At 42.1% G+C, this 16364-nt stretch overlaps 1 protein-coding gene and 1 pseudogene across 3 annotated transcripts in view; one reads left to right on the forward strand and one right to left on the reverse strand.

Moving 5' to 3' along the window:
- ST3GAL6 (ST3 beta-galactoside alpha-2,3-sialyltransferase 6) overlaps window positions 1-13781 on the reverse strand; it is a 61396-nt gene extending 47615 nt beyond the window's left edge. For both annotated transcript variants that reach the window (XM_077774818.1, XM_077774816.1), the window contains exon 1: window positions 13691-13781. The gene's annotated coding sequence lies outside the window, so the exon portion shown is untranslated. The remainder of the gene's footprint in view (window positions 1-13690) is intronic.
- LOC144240552 (uncharacterized) overlaps window positions 1-16364 on the forward strand; it is a 33778-nt pseudogene that overhangs the window by 1756 nt on the left and 15658 nt on the right. The window contains exons 4-7 of the transcript XR_013337753.1: window positions 3940-4290; window positions 4513-4713; window positions 4952-5065; window positions 13349-13797. The product of XR_013337753.1 is annotated as an uncharacterized LOC144240552 (transcript). The remainder of the gene's footprint in view (window positions 1-3939; window positions 4291-4512; window positions 4714-4951; window positions 5066-13348; window positions 13798-16364) is intronic.

A 16364-nucleotide genomic window follows, 5' to 3' on the forward strand; every position in this document is an offset into this window, starting at 1 on the left:
TATATGCATCGCTCCAATCCACCATCTTCACATGGTGTATCCCTGTCTCTGTCCTCACACAGATGCTTCCTATAAGGACCGCAGTCATACTGGACTAGTAGCCCACCCTACCCCAGCATGACTTCATCTTAACTAATTGCATCTGAAATGACCCTATTTCCTTTTTTTTTTTTAATGTTTTATTTATTTCTGAGAGAGACAGACAGCGTGAGCAGGGGAGGGTCAGAGAGAGAGGGAGATACAGAATCTGAAACAGGCTCCAGGCTCTGAGCTGTCAGCACAGAGCCCGATGCGGGGCTTGAAGCCACAAACTGTGAAGTCATGACCTGAGCCGAAGTCGGACACTTAACCCACTGAGCCACCCAGGCGCCCCTGACCCTATTTCCAAGTAAGATCACAACCTGAGGTACTAGGATAGGAGGACTTCAATTTGCCTTTTTTGAGGGACACAATTCAACCTATAACATTCTTCTTGAAATGCCCAGGCTTCACCCTCAGCCAGAAGGACTAAATTCCCTAGAGCCATTTAGAATATCTGATGTTAATTCAAGTTAAAGAGAAACAGAAAAAAACAATTACCCTATGGGGATAAAAGTCAGAATAGTGGTTACATCTAAGGAGGGAAGCAGCGACAGGATGGGAGCTCCTAGTGCATTCCTGGAGAGCAAGCAAAGGCTCCCTTCCTTGAAAACTTAACTTTAAAAAAACATCAGAGAGGGGAGCCTGGGTGGCTCACTCAGTTAAGCATCCAACTTCACAGCTCAGAACCTGGAGTCTGCTTCAGATTCTGTGTCTCCCTCTCTCTCTGCCCTCCCCTGTTCATGTTCTGTCTCTGTCTCAAAAATAAATATAACATTTAAAAAAAAGTTTTTAATTTAAAAAAATCACACCAAAGAAGTTGGAGCTGTCCAAGAAACAGAGGTCTTAGCAACCTAAGTACAACGTCAGAGAGGGGCACTGTCTGGGAAAAGCAACAACCCACTCACAGCCACTGTTCAGCTGTGAGTCAGCCACTCACAGCTACTGTTCAGACACTCAAGTGGCCAGTTTACCCGAGCTGTTTAATAACTCTTAGGGGCTGGTGCATAACCGGAAATGCTAAGGTAATTTACTTATAATGAGAAAAATGTGAAGGCCAACAAATACATATATTCAAACTGGCAGATTGGCAGCTTCCATAGCCAAATCCATGGATGATAATTAAAAAGCTGTTTGATAAGCAGGAACTAATTATAAGTAATAAGGATACACCTCCCCTCCACAGTACTATAAACACATTAGGACACTTTTTGCTTTGCCCTCTGTTCTCCACCCTCCTTGCAGACCTCTCCCACACATTCCATTTTCAGGCTAATTAGAGTTCAAGTAAGCTCCAGTGTTTTTTCTTTCACATCTAATTCTTCTCTGGGAATTTTAAACACTTGTGGTTAGAGTGTTCTGGGTCCTGTTGCTTAATCTCCAAGCAAGAGAAATCAACACCAAAGGACTGCGTTAAAATACTGGACACAACACAGAATTAGTAGAGAACATATTTTTGGAGTAAAAACATAGAAGGTTTTCTAGGATTAAATATAATTCAGGCAGCGAACATTAGATATTGCGTAAGTTCCAAATAACACTGATATATTAAAAACTAGATGATTCCTAAGAAAGAAGAGTGAAGAGAAGACAAAACTTAATTGCAATGCAAACAAAGAAATAAAAAGCAAACATTGATCAAAATTTTACATATAAATTATCAAGCATGTAATTATAGAAAATGAAGCTAGTAATTGAAGCACTTGACCTTCTGTTGTGTAAAATGTATTAAGAAGGTACTGAACATTTCAAGGCTATGAATTTGTAGTGATTGTCTTGACTGTTCTCCTAGGATGTCTCTGTCCCATTGAAATCCATCCCTATTCTCAAATTTCAATTACAATCCCATGCTTCAGCAGTCTCAAAACATATTTCATAGTTCTGTGTTTTAAATAGTTGGGCTATTAAAAATGAGAGCTCCGACATCAATTATACATTACCATAACTAACGTGTTCATCATTTTCTCACGAAAGCAGCAAATGGAAGAGATGTATTCCATGCCACATGTAAAATCCAAGTCTAAAGTTAGAAGCAATGTGAAGAATTGGCCTGTTATAAATTGTCCAGATAGAGCTACATCCCCCAGGGTATAACCTCATGGGGAGATGTAAACGTCATAAGCCATAGGCCTCTGAGTCTGACTGAGCTGACTCCTGCATTCTCTCCTGTGACAGCTCTTAAAATGCTTAATTTTGGACATTATGGGTTGAGAGACTAAACTTTGTGCAGTTCTTAGTCATTCTCAACACTGTTTTATGCCCCAGCACCTTTGATCATTCTGTTTGTGCTTTCTGGAATATTCTCTTCACCTTCCAACCTTCCCCAGCATAACTTGGAATCATCTGTTGGTATTCTATTCAAGGAGGACTTCACTTTCCACCTTCACCCTGCATCTGGATGAGGATAAGAGAGTCTAAGAAAGAAAGCATATGTAAAGCTGTCTTGAGACTAAAGATAACTACAACTATCATACATTGGAAACCAATTTCAAAAACTCAAGCTAAAAGATGTTAAGATTTGTAATGCACATGTGAATAGAGCAGTTTTTACTTCTGAACCCTAGTTTATTGTGAAAGGCTCCTATTCAACCAACAGATTTTCACCTCCAACTCTACCCAAAACCCCTATGCATGCATGTGCGTGCACATATATATACCACATCCCTTCATGTGCCCTTGGGTCCCTATAGAATAAATAACATGGCACCTGGCACATCGTAGGTGCCCAAACATTTGTTCCTGTTCACTGAAGAATGAAGAAATACAACAACATGAGTAGATTAATGAAGTCCAGAGTGAAGGCAGGTGCTACAATGAAACAGACTGAAGGGAAATTTGGAGATGGATGAGGTTGATCAGAAAGACTTTCTGGAGAAAGTTAATTTGTAACTATTTGAGAAAGAACAGAGTTATAATAAAAGCTATCATAATAGTTATAACAATAATAATGGCAAGTAGTACCGATTAAATAATACTTGGCAGAACCTATGCTGAACTATTTATATGTGTTTTCTTTTATTGCAATAACTGTGATATGGCCTTATGTCGAGTTTATAGATAAGGAGAGTGATGCTCAGAGGCCGCAGGCAACTTACACAGTCATGTAGTTAAAAATTGTGAGGGTAGAAAATGAACACAGGTTACCATCTGGCTTGGAAAGGGCAGTGTGGAGTGAAAGGAGAAAGGCAGTGTCAACAGAACATCCCGGGCTAAAGCACTGGAAGCTTGCAGTAACCACTAGTTCAAATGGGAGAGTAAAAAGAAAGGTAGCAACAAGAGATGACAGAAAACTTCAAAGACCAGCTAGAGAAACTCTGGAATTTTGACCAGAAAAAAATTTTCTGTAACGAAAACCAGGCTTAAAGAATGTTCTTATAAAAGATACACAGGCAGAAATATTGGTGGTCATAGGTAGAGAGCTCAGGTAGAAGATTCTGCATAAGAATATGATGATATCATTTTATGGCTTTCTAAATTTTTTTAATGTTTAATTTTTACAGAAGGAGAAAGACAGAGAGAGAGAGAGAGAGAGAGAGAGAGGGAACACACAGGGGAGAGGCAGAGAGAGAGGGAGAAAAAGAATCTGAAGCAGGCTCCAGGCTCTGAGCTGACAGCACAGAGACCAACGCACGCCTCAAACTCCAGAATGGTGAGAGCATCACCTGATCCAAACTCCAGAATGATGAGATCATGACTTGAGCCAAAGTCAGTTGGATACTTAACAGACTGAGCCACCCAGGTGCCCCTCCTTTTATGGCTTTCTACACAAGTCAGCTGAGGAGGAGGAAGTAACGACTACGGAAAGCAGGGTTAGCTTGGCATGCACTCTGCCTTTCTAAAACATTATTGCGTGTTTAACAGCTGCTTTTCGAGGACTTTTGCCCAGCAGAAAAGTTGTTTGGTTTTTGCAAGCCAAAGATGTACTGAAGTGTAGAGGGCTGCTGTATGTGCAGAGCTAAGTCCTCCAGTTCTCAATTCACTGGCAGTAAATTGAGCTATTTTGGGTTGCATGACACTCATTCAGGAGACATCTGTAGTGCCTGTGTCCTGCCTGTGAAAAGATGGAAGAATTGCCAGCAGGATCAAAACAAAACAAAACAAAACAAAAAACCACAACCCTAGAATCATGTGGTGGACGCAAGGACTCGACTGGTCTGAAGACTACACTGAAACCAAAGAAAGTGAAAACTCTATCTGGCAACAGCATAAAAAGCAATCAGATCAGGGGCGCCTGGGTGGCACAGTCGGTTAAGTGTCCAGCTTTGGCTCAGGTCATGATCTTGCGGTTCACAAGTTTGAGCCCCGCATTGGGCTCTGTGCTGACAGCTCAGAGCCTGGAATCTGCTTCAGATTCTGTGTCTCCCTCTCTCTGCCCCTCCCCCACTTGTGCTCTGTCTCTGTCTCTCAAAAATAAATAAATATTTTTTTAAAAAGGCAACCAGATTAGTAAACTACAGAAGGAATTTAAATGTCACAATTCTGACACTCATAGGCACCTCAAGTACCTCCCCTGCTCAGTCCCCTTGTTATAGTAACCAGTCAGATGATGGCTGAGATACAGGCCTCTGGCTCTGACAGAATACCAAATCTTTCCTACTCAGATCTCACACATTTGCAAGAGACAGAAATTACACTGTAGAATTATCTTTATTTATTTATTTATATTTGAAAGAGAGACAGCATGAGCAGGGGAGGGTCAGAGAGAGAGAGAGGGAGACACAGAATCAGAAGCAGGCTAGCTGTCAGCACAGAGCCCAATGCCGGGCTCGAACCCACAAACCGTGAGATCATGACTTGAGCCAAAGTTGGACACTTAATCGACTAAGCCACCCAGGTGCCCCAACTGTAGATTATCTTTACTCATAAGTTTAAGGCATAATTGTAGGATTATCTTTAAAGGCCGTTTTGGAGAAGTCCTTACTGACACACATCTATTCAAGCCTTGTTGCTTACTAAAAGAAGCAAAGAGAGGCACCTGGGTGGCTCAGTCAGTTAAACATCAAGTCATGGTTTCCGCTCAGGTCATGATCTCACCCATTTGTGAGTTCAAGCCCCCATCAAGTCTGTGCTGACAATATAGAGCCTGCTTGAGATTCTCTCTCTCCTTCTCTCTCTGCCCCTCCCCTGCTCGTTCTCTCTGTCTCTCTCTCTCTCAAAACAAATAAAATTAAAAAAAAAGAAATGTACATAATATTTAAGATGCTGAGTATTTCACAAGAAAGCTGAATGCTGCTCTAAAGTGCTAAGTTTTGGGGGGTTTTTAAAATCCCCTTTTAATGAACAAAACTACGGGAATTTTAGGGGACAGAGATGGGATTTGTTGTGTGAAAACAGTATGTAGTTTTAGTCTTCCTACATTGAGAAGCAGTGGTTGGGGCATTTTTTAAGATGGCTGGCTACACTTGTTTTCCTTCATGATAATAAATTTGTCATTACTCAATTTTAAAAAAGGATGTAATTATACCATTTTATGATTAAATGAGACCCCTACCAAATCTGTAAAAACACTTTTAATTTTCTTTTCATTTTTAAATGTTTTCTTTATTTATTTTGAGAGACACAGAGAGAGAGAAAGCTGGGGAGGGTCAGAGAGAGGGGGAGAGAGAGACTCCCAAGCAGGCTCTGGGCTATCAGCGTAGAGGCAGATGTGGGGCTCAGTCTCATGAACTATGACATCATGACCTGAACAGAAATCAAGAGTTGGAAGCTTAACTGACTGTGCCACCCAGACACCCCAAAGACATGTTTTTTAATTTGTAGCCTAGATTTGTCCTCCAAAAAAGTCAGTGCTTAGAAAACATATCCAGGTACTTCATGATCAGCAAGCAAACCTCTCTTTTAATGACCTGCTTATCAAAATATCCAATTATTTTGAATTTATTTGCAACATAGCTGGAATCAAACAAGAATAATTTGCTAAATTACTTTGACACTTATCTAAAATATTGGCTTCAGATATCAAAAGTAATTTGAAAGAAGTGTCCTCTATCTCACAAAGATTAGTTATATGTACAGCAGAAAGTTCTTTTAACTTTCAGAGTGTATCAATTAAATAAAGTTATAAATTAATTTAATTGCTGCTGCTAAAAAGCAATTGAATATCCTTTTATACACTAGTTGAATGCCTAGATTACAATCTCATTGCTCTTGTCTAAATGCAACTGGGTAACGCATTTTCAACTGGTAAGTGTAGCTATAAATTATGTATAAAATGTCAGGGAATTTTTTTTTAAATCTCTACCTTTTTATTCCTTGACCCCATGTTAAATGCAGAAAGTGTACACATTCCCTTATCTTTGCCTCCTCCATCCCTTATTCCATAAAGGACTCTAACATACTAAAGGGTTGAACAAGATTTTAATAAAAGCATTTAATTTTGTTTCATATATTATATTTTTAAAGTATTTAATAATTTATCTTTTATATTTTGATTTTTTAAAATGTTTTTTATTGTTGAGAGAGAGAGAGAGAGCACATGGGCACTCACGAAAGCATGGGGGAGGGTCAGAGAGAGGAAGAGAGAGAGAATCTCAAGCAGGCTCTGCACTACCAGCGCAGAGCCCGGTGTGGGGCTCGAACTCATGAACTGTCAGATCATGACCTGAACCAAAACCAAAAGTCTGATGCTTAACTGACTGAGCCACCCAGGCACCCCTAGTTTATCTTTAATTTTTTTTTATTTTTAATAAAAATGGAACCTTCTGCAGTTCCAGTCTATTTGCAATAGAAGATTTCCTAAGAAGAAAATTCTACCAACTGTCAGAAACAAAGGACTGATAACCAATCTAAGGACTAAAATCTGATGGGGTTAGGGGAAAGGATTCCTTAGAAACAGCTCAGAAACAAGAAGGCTGTGTTTATATAGCATCATGTGTTTGTGGGCCAAAAAAAAATATCTAAAAGGCAGAACCTCTAAATACTTAGAATTTTTACTTTAAGTATTTATTTTTTAAATGTTGTATTTATTTTACAGAGAGAGAACACAAGTAGGGGAGAGGAGCAGAGGGAAGGGAGGGGAGAGAGGGAGAGAGGGAGAGAGGGAGAGAGGGAGAGGGGGAGAGNTCCCAAGCAGACTCCATGCTGTCAGTGCAGAGTCCAATGCAGGGCTTGATCTCACAAACCATGAGATCATAACCTGAGCCAAAAGCAAGAGTCAGATGGCCAACAGACTGAACCACCCAGGAACCCCTAAATATTTAGAATTTTTAAAATATGAATACAGGATATCTCCATTAACCAAGAGCATGCTCTCTGAAGACATTATTCTTTGTGAGAAACTCTGTCCTGTGCGTCTCAGCAGGAGCCCCTAGTCGGCCCTCCCTTGCACCCCATCTCTCAGTTCTTGCCAGCCAGGCTCTTGTTCCCATTCCTCCTAGCTCTGGCAATCTTGACAAGGAGAACTTTTTATCCCCCAGGGCATTTATTTGTGTCACATACTAGGTTAAATGACAGTCAATAGGAATCTAAGAAAGATCCTAAGTGTTGTAACATTGTTCAGTGTTGAACAATGAATGCATCTCTCTGCCTACTAAAGTGCCTAAAACCATGGATATAAAAATGTACTACTACAAAAGAAAATAACTTTGTTATTCACATCTTTGGCACACACATTTATTTCCCCAGTAGTATGACCACAAACCTGACTAACCCAACTTAAATCATCATAAATTATGAATTATGAAACTATACTGAAGGCTTACTGGGGCGCCTGGCTGGCTCGGTTGATTGAACATGGGACTCTTGCTCTCAGAGTCATGAGGTCAAGCCCCATGTTTGGCCTGGAGCCTACTCGAAAAAAAAAAAAAAATAGAAGAAAGTTTACTGCACATGAAACAAATTTGAAAATATCCATCTGATGGCACTTTTACACTGGTCTATTTCTTGTCAACATAAGTACACTAAAATATTTTCAGAGGAAAATCTTTTCAAAGCCAAAAGAGTTTTAATTAGTATATACAAATCCACAGCAATGAATTAATCTTTCACCTGTTTTCTCCACTGGGTAAAGTTTTTGAGATAACAAGTTGATAATCTTAACAGTTACAAAAATGAATCATAATAGTTACAAAGATGTTACAACTGAGCTAATAAGTTAACATTGTGGGTTAATCCATGGACACTGATTGAGTCATTTTGGCAAATGTTTGTTCTATCTGTAATGTTCTGGACACTGCACCAGGTACAGAGGACACAGGGGTGAACAAGACAAGATGTAATCACTACCCTCTCAAACAGAAAGGTATTCCGTATTTTATGTCATCAACCAGGAAAAAAAAAAAACAGACACAAAAAGCTAAAAGTGAGTTGTTCAAGTTATGATTATTAGTTGACATGAAGTATGTGAGTTAATAAATAAACAGGGTATCTAGCTAAAGAATCTCAAAAACAACTTTCTCTCTAAGAAATGTGCGTACCCAGAGGGTAACAAACTGGTAATGAGGAACTATCCTAGAGTCAAAGCATAATCGATAAAATGCTGGGACCTTCTGTTCATTTCCTATAAACCAATGATATCAACTTAGGAGATATCAACTTAGACATAAACCTTCATGATTTAAGTACTACTCTGAGATCATCTACAGAGACCAATAGAAATGAAATCTCTCACACATTAATACATTCCCATGACAAATATTACAAGAATCCTGCACATTTCCACTGAAAGTATACTCTAAATACAATATAAACCTCCCATAACAGGCTGTGTAGATGTCAGCCTGGGAGAGAAGGAGCAGATATTCAGGAAAAGGCAAGGGTTTCTGGATTACTTAAATTTTTGCCTCTTGTGACAATCATTATCTTACATAAGCTATCAATTGCAATTGATTTGCTTCATTAAGTTAATTTTCAGTATCTAGTTTCAGACATCACCAGCCAACCCAGGGACTTCTTAGAGATAATTACAGGTTCAGTTTGCAGAGAGGTTGAGAAATCAGAATTAGTGACGGACAGTCTTATGCATAAAGATGAAACTAAGTGAGTGTATGGATTTATTTCAGAGGATAAGAGGAACAGGGTCCAGGGTCCTTTGAGCCCTGCTTCTCTGGGTGGATGCCTGTGCCATGGCCTGGGGCAAGGAAGGAGAAATCAGTGATGGCGAATTAAGAGAGGGAAGTAAAGCTGGCTGAGGGTGAATGTGCATGTGCAAGTGTGTGTGTGTGTGTGTGTGTGTGTGAATGAGGGAGAAGAATTAAGAGACACAAACAGGAAAGCCCATGCCCATTGGGTGAAGACTGACTTAATCTCTAATTAAAAATCCCTGGTGGCATCCCATTCTAATTAAAACACAATTCACGTTCCTTTCCAAGACTTGAAGGCTTCATATAAACTGCCTCCCACATCCCTGACTGCACCTCCTCCAAATTCCCCTTTTTTAGTCCTCTGCTTCTACAAGTTCTCCAAATACCCCCAAATTCATTCATGCCTCAGGGCCTTTGAAGTTGCTGTTTCCTCTTCCTAGAATGCTTTTCCTTCTGCTTTTCACTTGACGGCTGCTTCTCATCATTCACATCTCAGTTCAAAAACCACTTCTCAGAGGTCTGATTGCTCTAAAGAAACTCCCTAACACACTCTGAAGTGCATTGGCCTGTATCTGAAAGATGTTTTTTTTTTTTCATTTATTTGTACCTTGTTTATTGATCCCTTTCCCACAAAACCATAAGATTGCTAAGAGCAAGGGCTCTATCTTGCTCAACACTGTGTGCCCTACCCCCACCTCCAGCACCGAGAACATCTCCTATTATATAACGGATACTCAATAAATATTAGTTGAATCTCAAGTCCCACCTTACGGATGACTATGTAGAAAGCCACCCAAGATACACTGCAAAACCACTCTCTGCTTCCTTATCACCTCGGCCTTCTACCACAGTGACTGTAATCCACAACCACAGCAACTCTGGACCTGGCTTCCACAACCTGGCAGGAGGTAACCCCCTCCTCCCTTTCAAGAATCTCTAGCTTCCTTACCATGTCCTCCTCTGGAGGACTTATTCTCCTCATCTCCTACAGATCTTTCCATTCCCAATCAGATAAAGGTAGCTCAAGATTTAGACTCCTTCAAAGACCAGCATTACATGCTACTAGGCACACTGTGTCTTAGGGATAAGGGCAAAAAGAGAGAGTGGGGAAGAAGAGCACCTTTTCACTTGCTTTTCAGTGTTTATGATAAAAAAAAAATTTCCTAAGGGCTGGGTGCTTTCCTTCCTCTCTTTCCCAAGAAGAGGAAAGCCCTTCCCTGGTCAATGCAGAAGGCTGTGATAGTAAATGGGAAGCTGGCCATTCCCCACTGGATGACCAAAAGTCTCCATGAAAAAGAAATATGCACATGGGAAAGAGACTCAGGTCCTACCACTCTTTACTTTCTTTTACCCTCATAAACTCACCCCTAGAATCTCACCCCTCCTTAGCCTGACTGTATGGCAGCCAAGTTCCTGACCAAGTCTAAGGCCCTATTGCTTGTTAGGTGCTGGGGAATCACCATCTGCGGAAAGAACTGCTGCTACCTCACCATGCTAAGGAAACAATACTTCTGATCTCCTAATATAGAGCCAGAAATACAGTTTCCTCCTGACATGCTATAATATCCAATGTATCCATTGTCTGCCATACACCAAGCATACTTCAAATCAAATACATCTTTATTGAAGTATAATTAACATACAGTGTGGTAGCAAATATATTTGTTTTTAGCCCTTAAAGGGTTCCCTTGGAAATTCTGATGTGTACTGGTATCCATTGTAGTTACAACAAACAGGAAAGGTGTGGTAACAAATATATTTGGTTTTAGCCCTTAAAGGATTCCCCTGGAAATTCTGATGTGTACTGGTATCCATTGTAGTTACAATAAACAGGAGAGGTTAATTTCAACTGTGAACGTGGGGATGTAGCCCTGGGAAGACTTCTTCCAGGCAAGAAGGTTGAGTTGGAACCTCAGTGAAAATATATTCAGAATGAAAAGAATTTTTGAACACAATTTATTCGAGATAACACATCCTACTGAATTTGGCCAGACACAGCACACCAAAGTGGCCCGTCAAAGATACAGAGCAGATAGAAGATACCTAATTGATGAAAGTCTGAAGCTCTCAGAAGGAAAGGCAGATAAAGTATGCAGACCACCTGTTCAAGAATCTCAGCCTGAGGGATAATTAAGAAAGTATATTCAGATCAGGGGGTATGATATATAATTTGAGTGTGAGAGGCAAAGGTGAATGATATGTATAAAAAATGGAAGAATTTGCGAGGAATGTATGCTATGAAGGCTTCGTGGGATGGTGGAAGGCAGAGGTTAAACAGACATCCATGTGATCCATTCTAAATCCCTTAAACTAGGACAATCTTAGTTTTTTAACTATAAAATGGGGGCTAAATATTCCTGTCTCATAGAGTTGGTGGGAAGATGTAATAAAATAACACATGTGAACACCTGGGGATCACAGTGAGTGCCACATGAGTTTTGTGCTTTCTTCACTTCCTATATAAGCATTACCTAGAATGCCTATCAAACAGATATCTGACCCCCAACCCTGGATGGAATCATCATTCCCACGGAAGCCACATGGTAATCTGCATGGGTAGCAAAGGATGTATATCAGAGAAATATGGGAAACGCGCCATTATTTCACCTCTCTCCTATAATATTCCACACAATGTGGAACACAGAAATATCTCCAAGAGAAGAAAGCAGTTGTCACTTCACTCTGGACAACTTAAGGAGTATAATTTTCATAAAAGACAGACTTATGTTTTTGGGTTTGTTTTTTTTTTTTAACAGTATGTCTTTCAATGGTATTCTGCCAATACTGTCCATTCCTTTCTGGGCCTCAAAGATTTTTATTGATTTGGGGCATAAGAACAAATTGAACACTTCCAACACATCTACTGCAACATGGTCTCATTTCATTCCACCATTATCTGGAGATGTACACTCTGCGACTGAGGGAGTATGGTAAAAATATTGCTTCAGGGAAGCCCTATTGAGCAAGAAATAAATATTTCCTCTCTCCCTCCCTCTTCCCCAGGAACAATTAAGGACGCTCATGAAGCCAGATCAGGGTAACACAATCAGTGTCTGAAAAAGTTCTTATAAACCAAAGTTGCCATTATCTGAAGTGTCTCTGAGGCAACTGGCCTTATTCAGACACAAGAGGCTACAAAATAAGCTAAGTGTCTCTTTTGAAGATTTGGGTGTGAAAAGCAGTCCTGGGTGAGAAGAAAAGGAAGCAATGCAAACCAATTTACAAAGGTCAAATTGACGTGATTTCAAAAGGAAGATAACCTGGCAGCCAACCAGAGCTTAATACTTAATATCTCTTAATATCGCTTAATACTTAATATCTCTCTGTAAATTAAAAGGGTCATCATCTGTGGCTGGGAGAGGAACTTTGAAGACCAGAAAGTCAAATATCCATTCTGGCATAGATAGTACAGACAGCCATCAGAAACCTGAACCAACAGCCAAAGAGGAAAAGAAGCTTCTGCCTGTCCTGCCGAGTTTGCTTAACTCTCCACCTCATCATAGTATTCAGATGCATGTGACTTTTTTTCAGTTTAGAATCTGCGGTTAATGTGGTTTCTGATGGCATCCACGATGTCACTCCCATCCCCACTCCTACACGCAGCTTTTAAATATTACCTTTTAACAGCAAGCACCCTCCCCTCACCTCCCTCCCCGCCCCTTCTGCTTAAATCCTATAAGGTGTTTGGGGTTTTTAGTTTCTGGAAATCGTTTCTAGATGTTCTTTTAAGCCAAAATAACAGCACACAAGAAAGAGGCTGAGATCTCCAGGGAACTCTAGGGCAAGCGGCCTCAAAATGACAAATCTCTTCTTTTTTTAACCTTGAAAACGAACGGCAGCCCAAACCCTGCAATTTTCTCACCGCCGCTCTTTCCCCCAAACTGCCTCGATGCTTGTTTTGTTAGGTCTAGTTCTACCGTGGCGGGAAGGAGAGTTTCTTGGAAATTTTTCTAAAAGACGAGCACCTTCCAGACCTCTAGTCCCTGTTCGAGTATAGACCCTTTTACCAAAACAAAAACAAAAACCCCAAAACAAACAGTAAGCCAAGAGCCCCCACCCTGGTCACACTCGAGTGCCCAAACTCTCCTGAGATTACAGGAAAGAGGGTCCCAAAGCAGGTCCTCTAGGCTCGCAGCAGCCCCTCCTCCCGCCCTGGGGGGCCAAGCGCCCCGCGGCTCCACTACTGGGCGGGTGCCCCCCACCCTCTAAACCCGGGGGGCCAAGGGCACGCAGCGCTCTGGGGTTTGTAGGGCGAGCGCAGGGGCTGTCGGTTCCGCACCGCACACGCCGGGGTGCACAGACCCCAGGCCGCCCGGATCCGGGTCAGGAACCCGNTCCGCCGGTCAGGCAGGGGGAGCCGGGGAAGGCGCGGCGCCGAGCGGAGTCCGCCCGCCCGCTGGGGTCCGGATCCCAGGCGGCTGCGCTGAGCGCCTCCGGAGCCTTGAGGTCGCTGCTCCTGTTGGGCTGCTGGCGCCGGATGCGCGGGGACCACGGCCGCCCCCGAGTTCACCGAGGAAGGTGCAGTGCAGAGCGGGGCTGTGGGGGCTCCGCGCTCTCCGGAGCAGGGAGGCAGGGAAGCCGCCGAGCCCTACCTTTCGGGCTGGGCGGACACCAGCCGCGCGCCCTGGCCGGGCGTCTGGGACGGAAAATCACCACGACTGGAGGGCCGGGGGTAAGCGGCGGGTGGCTTCAGGACAAGGTAGGAGGATCAGGTTCCACAGCCAAGAAGACACTCCCATCCCGCCCTGGTGGTGTTTGGAGAGCTGCCGGGACGAAAGTGAGGGGCGGCCAGGGTACTCCCCTTCCCCGCCAGGGTGGCGGGCGGCTGGAGTAAACACATCTGCTTGGCGCACCGGGGACTTCTGTGACACCAGGCGAGGCCGGCGGTTCGGTCCCTAGCAGAACGGGAGGGGGTGTTCAGAGCTCCAGAATTCCCGGGCTCTGCCTTTCAGGGACGAATGTGTTAGTGTTTTTTATCTTTTGGAGATGTTACTTTAGGGAGAAGAATGGGATGTGCATTTTCTTTCTTGTTAAAGTAGCGCTCTTGAGAAAAGCATTCTTAATAATGTCCGCATACTTTTTATATTTCAATGTTTGTGAAATAATTCATTGTCTAGCAACATTCAATTAATAGCTCCAGCCTTTGCATACTAAGCATCGTAATCACACGCCGTCAAATGACCCCAGAGAGAAGAGCCACAGACTTGGGTATAATTCAAAGTGGCAGTGTGTCCCCGCACTGAAACAAAGCCCTTCCTATGTGATGGACCTTCTGGCATTTGTGTTAAGTTTAACAACAGCTCTAGGAGGCAGCCTTTGTTCTTTTCCCAGTTTTACTAAAAACAAACAAAAAATGGAAAGTGTTCAGAACATTCCTAGCTCTTTCCCTTCCTACGGATTGCCTTTGAAGTAACCCACACAAATTTTGTAATTTTAAAGGTGGCTCCTGGGACATCAGAGTAGTGAACGATGTTTAGGGAATTTGCCCATCTAGGCCAATTTTCCTTGAGGTTGCTTTGCTCTTTTAGTTTCTCCTGAGTTCCATACTACCCTTCTCTTGTTCATGATCTTCAGAATTAAACCAGTGTTATACTTCATCCACTCTGTCCTTTTTAGGATTTGGGGATCTGCAAAGTCATGTGCTCAGGGGAGAAGCCATCTGCTATTCTTAGGTGGCCTTTATGCTGCTTTATAGTAGTGGCCAAGAAGGCAGCAGTCACCCAACCTAGGTCAAATTCCACCTCTTCCTTCCACTGCCATGCCTTTTGACCTTGAGCAAGTGGCTTCGCCTCAGTTTACTTCCTTTTTGTCTCCTGTAAAAGTGATATAAGATGACCTATCTTCAAGGGTTGTTAGGATTACAATAGATGATAATCTAAAGAATTCTTGGCATAGTGCTTGGCACAAAACCCATCAGTTCAGGAAATAAGAATATTATCTACCAGTCATTGCCCACTATGAGTCAGTTACCACCTATGTATCATCTGTGTTCCTCCCATCCATCCTGCAAGCTAGAATAATCTCATCTTGGAAATGAAGAAACAGAGTTGGGAGGTTAAGCAATGTGCCCAACATCATAGTGCCTACACTGGAACTATGATTCAAATGAATGGCCACTGAGACCAGAATTTTTAGGCAGTGTACATACATGGCTGGGCATTTGCTAGGATTCTATGGATGATGCAGTCTCTGAATTAAAATCACACTGTTTCATAGGATATGGCCTCTGCATCCCTAGGGACAAGTAAAAGCCATGTTCCCCACACTACCGTAGGGTGCCATTCAGTACAGTATAGAGAGAAAGGTTAAAGAAACTAGTACATCCTCCTCAATTCCCATGTAAGTCCTGCTTTCCAAATCCTCATGTTCCTCATGTCCTGTCCCAAGAACAGGCTTTTGGGGCTAGGATTGATGTGGGACTGTCTACTTCATATAGAGGAGACCTCCTCAAAGTGCTGTGCCCTCAGCAGAACAGTCACCTCAGGTAAACCCCAGGACTAGAGACACACCCATTAAGTGACAAGAGACCACTTTTTTACAATATCCCCTTATACGTTAATAGTAAAAAGAAATATTCTTTTTTCCAACATTTCTCAAGGCTTGGGTTGTCCAGTTCTAACCAGTAACCTGGCTAAAGACCGATTTTGACCAAACTAATCTTTTTCACATACAATTGTGCCTCCCACTCTAGGTGAAGACCCTGCCAGCCTCTCCTGGCTGTCTTGAGGTTTTATCCACTGTGAGCAGTTATTTAAAGAACACGTGCATCTCAAAATGAGTAAGCAACAGGGAGTAGGCAGTCTAAATCCTAACTTAGAGCTCTGACTGCCTACGGCGTGGGAAAACTGTTACTTTAGCAAAAGGCAGTTTAGTTCTCCTAAGCAGTGCCATAACTTCTGCAGTGTCTCCATTTCAGAGCAGGATCTCAGTTCTGGGTTTACTTATGTAAATAACTTTTGTGTTGATTTCCGCCCCCAGCCCTGCCCCCCATATTGTGAGTGCTTGAAAAAGCAATGCGGGTCTATCAGAAAGCTTATATGCAACTTCATAAACAACAGTGTCTTCTTATTCTACTAGTCCCTGCAAGGTTTCAGAATTCTTAGTAGCCCGCCCAGTCCCAGGAACTGTATTTTACTCTCCTTCCACAAGCTGGAGAATGAGGGGAGGTGGAAGGGGGGAACTAGGGTTCATCATGTTCTAAACACACAAACATATAAAATATCTCTATGGTGGAACCTCTAATTAAGATGACGGACAGAAAACAAT

Source organism: Crocuta crocuta, unplaced genomic scaffold (assembly GCF_008692635.1).
Source record: "Crocuta crocuta isolate KB4526 unplaced genomic scaffold, BGI_CrCroc_1.0 scaffold6, whole genome shotgun sequence".
NCBI classification, from domain to species: Eukaryota; Metazoa; Chordata; class Mammalia; order Carnivora; family Hyaenidae; genus Crocuta; species Crocuta crocuta.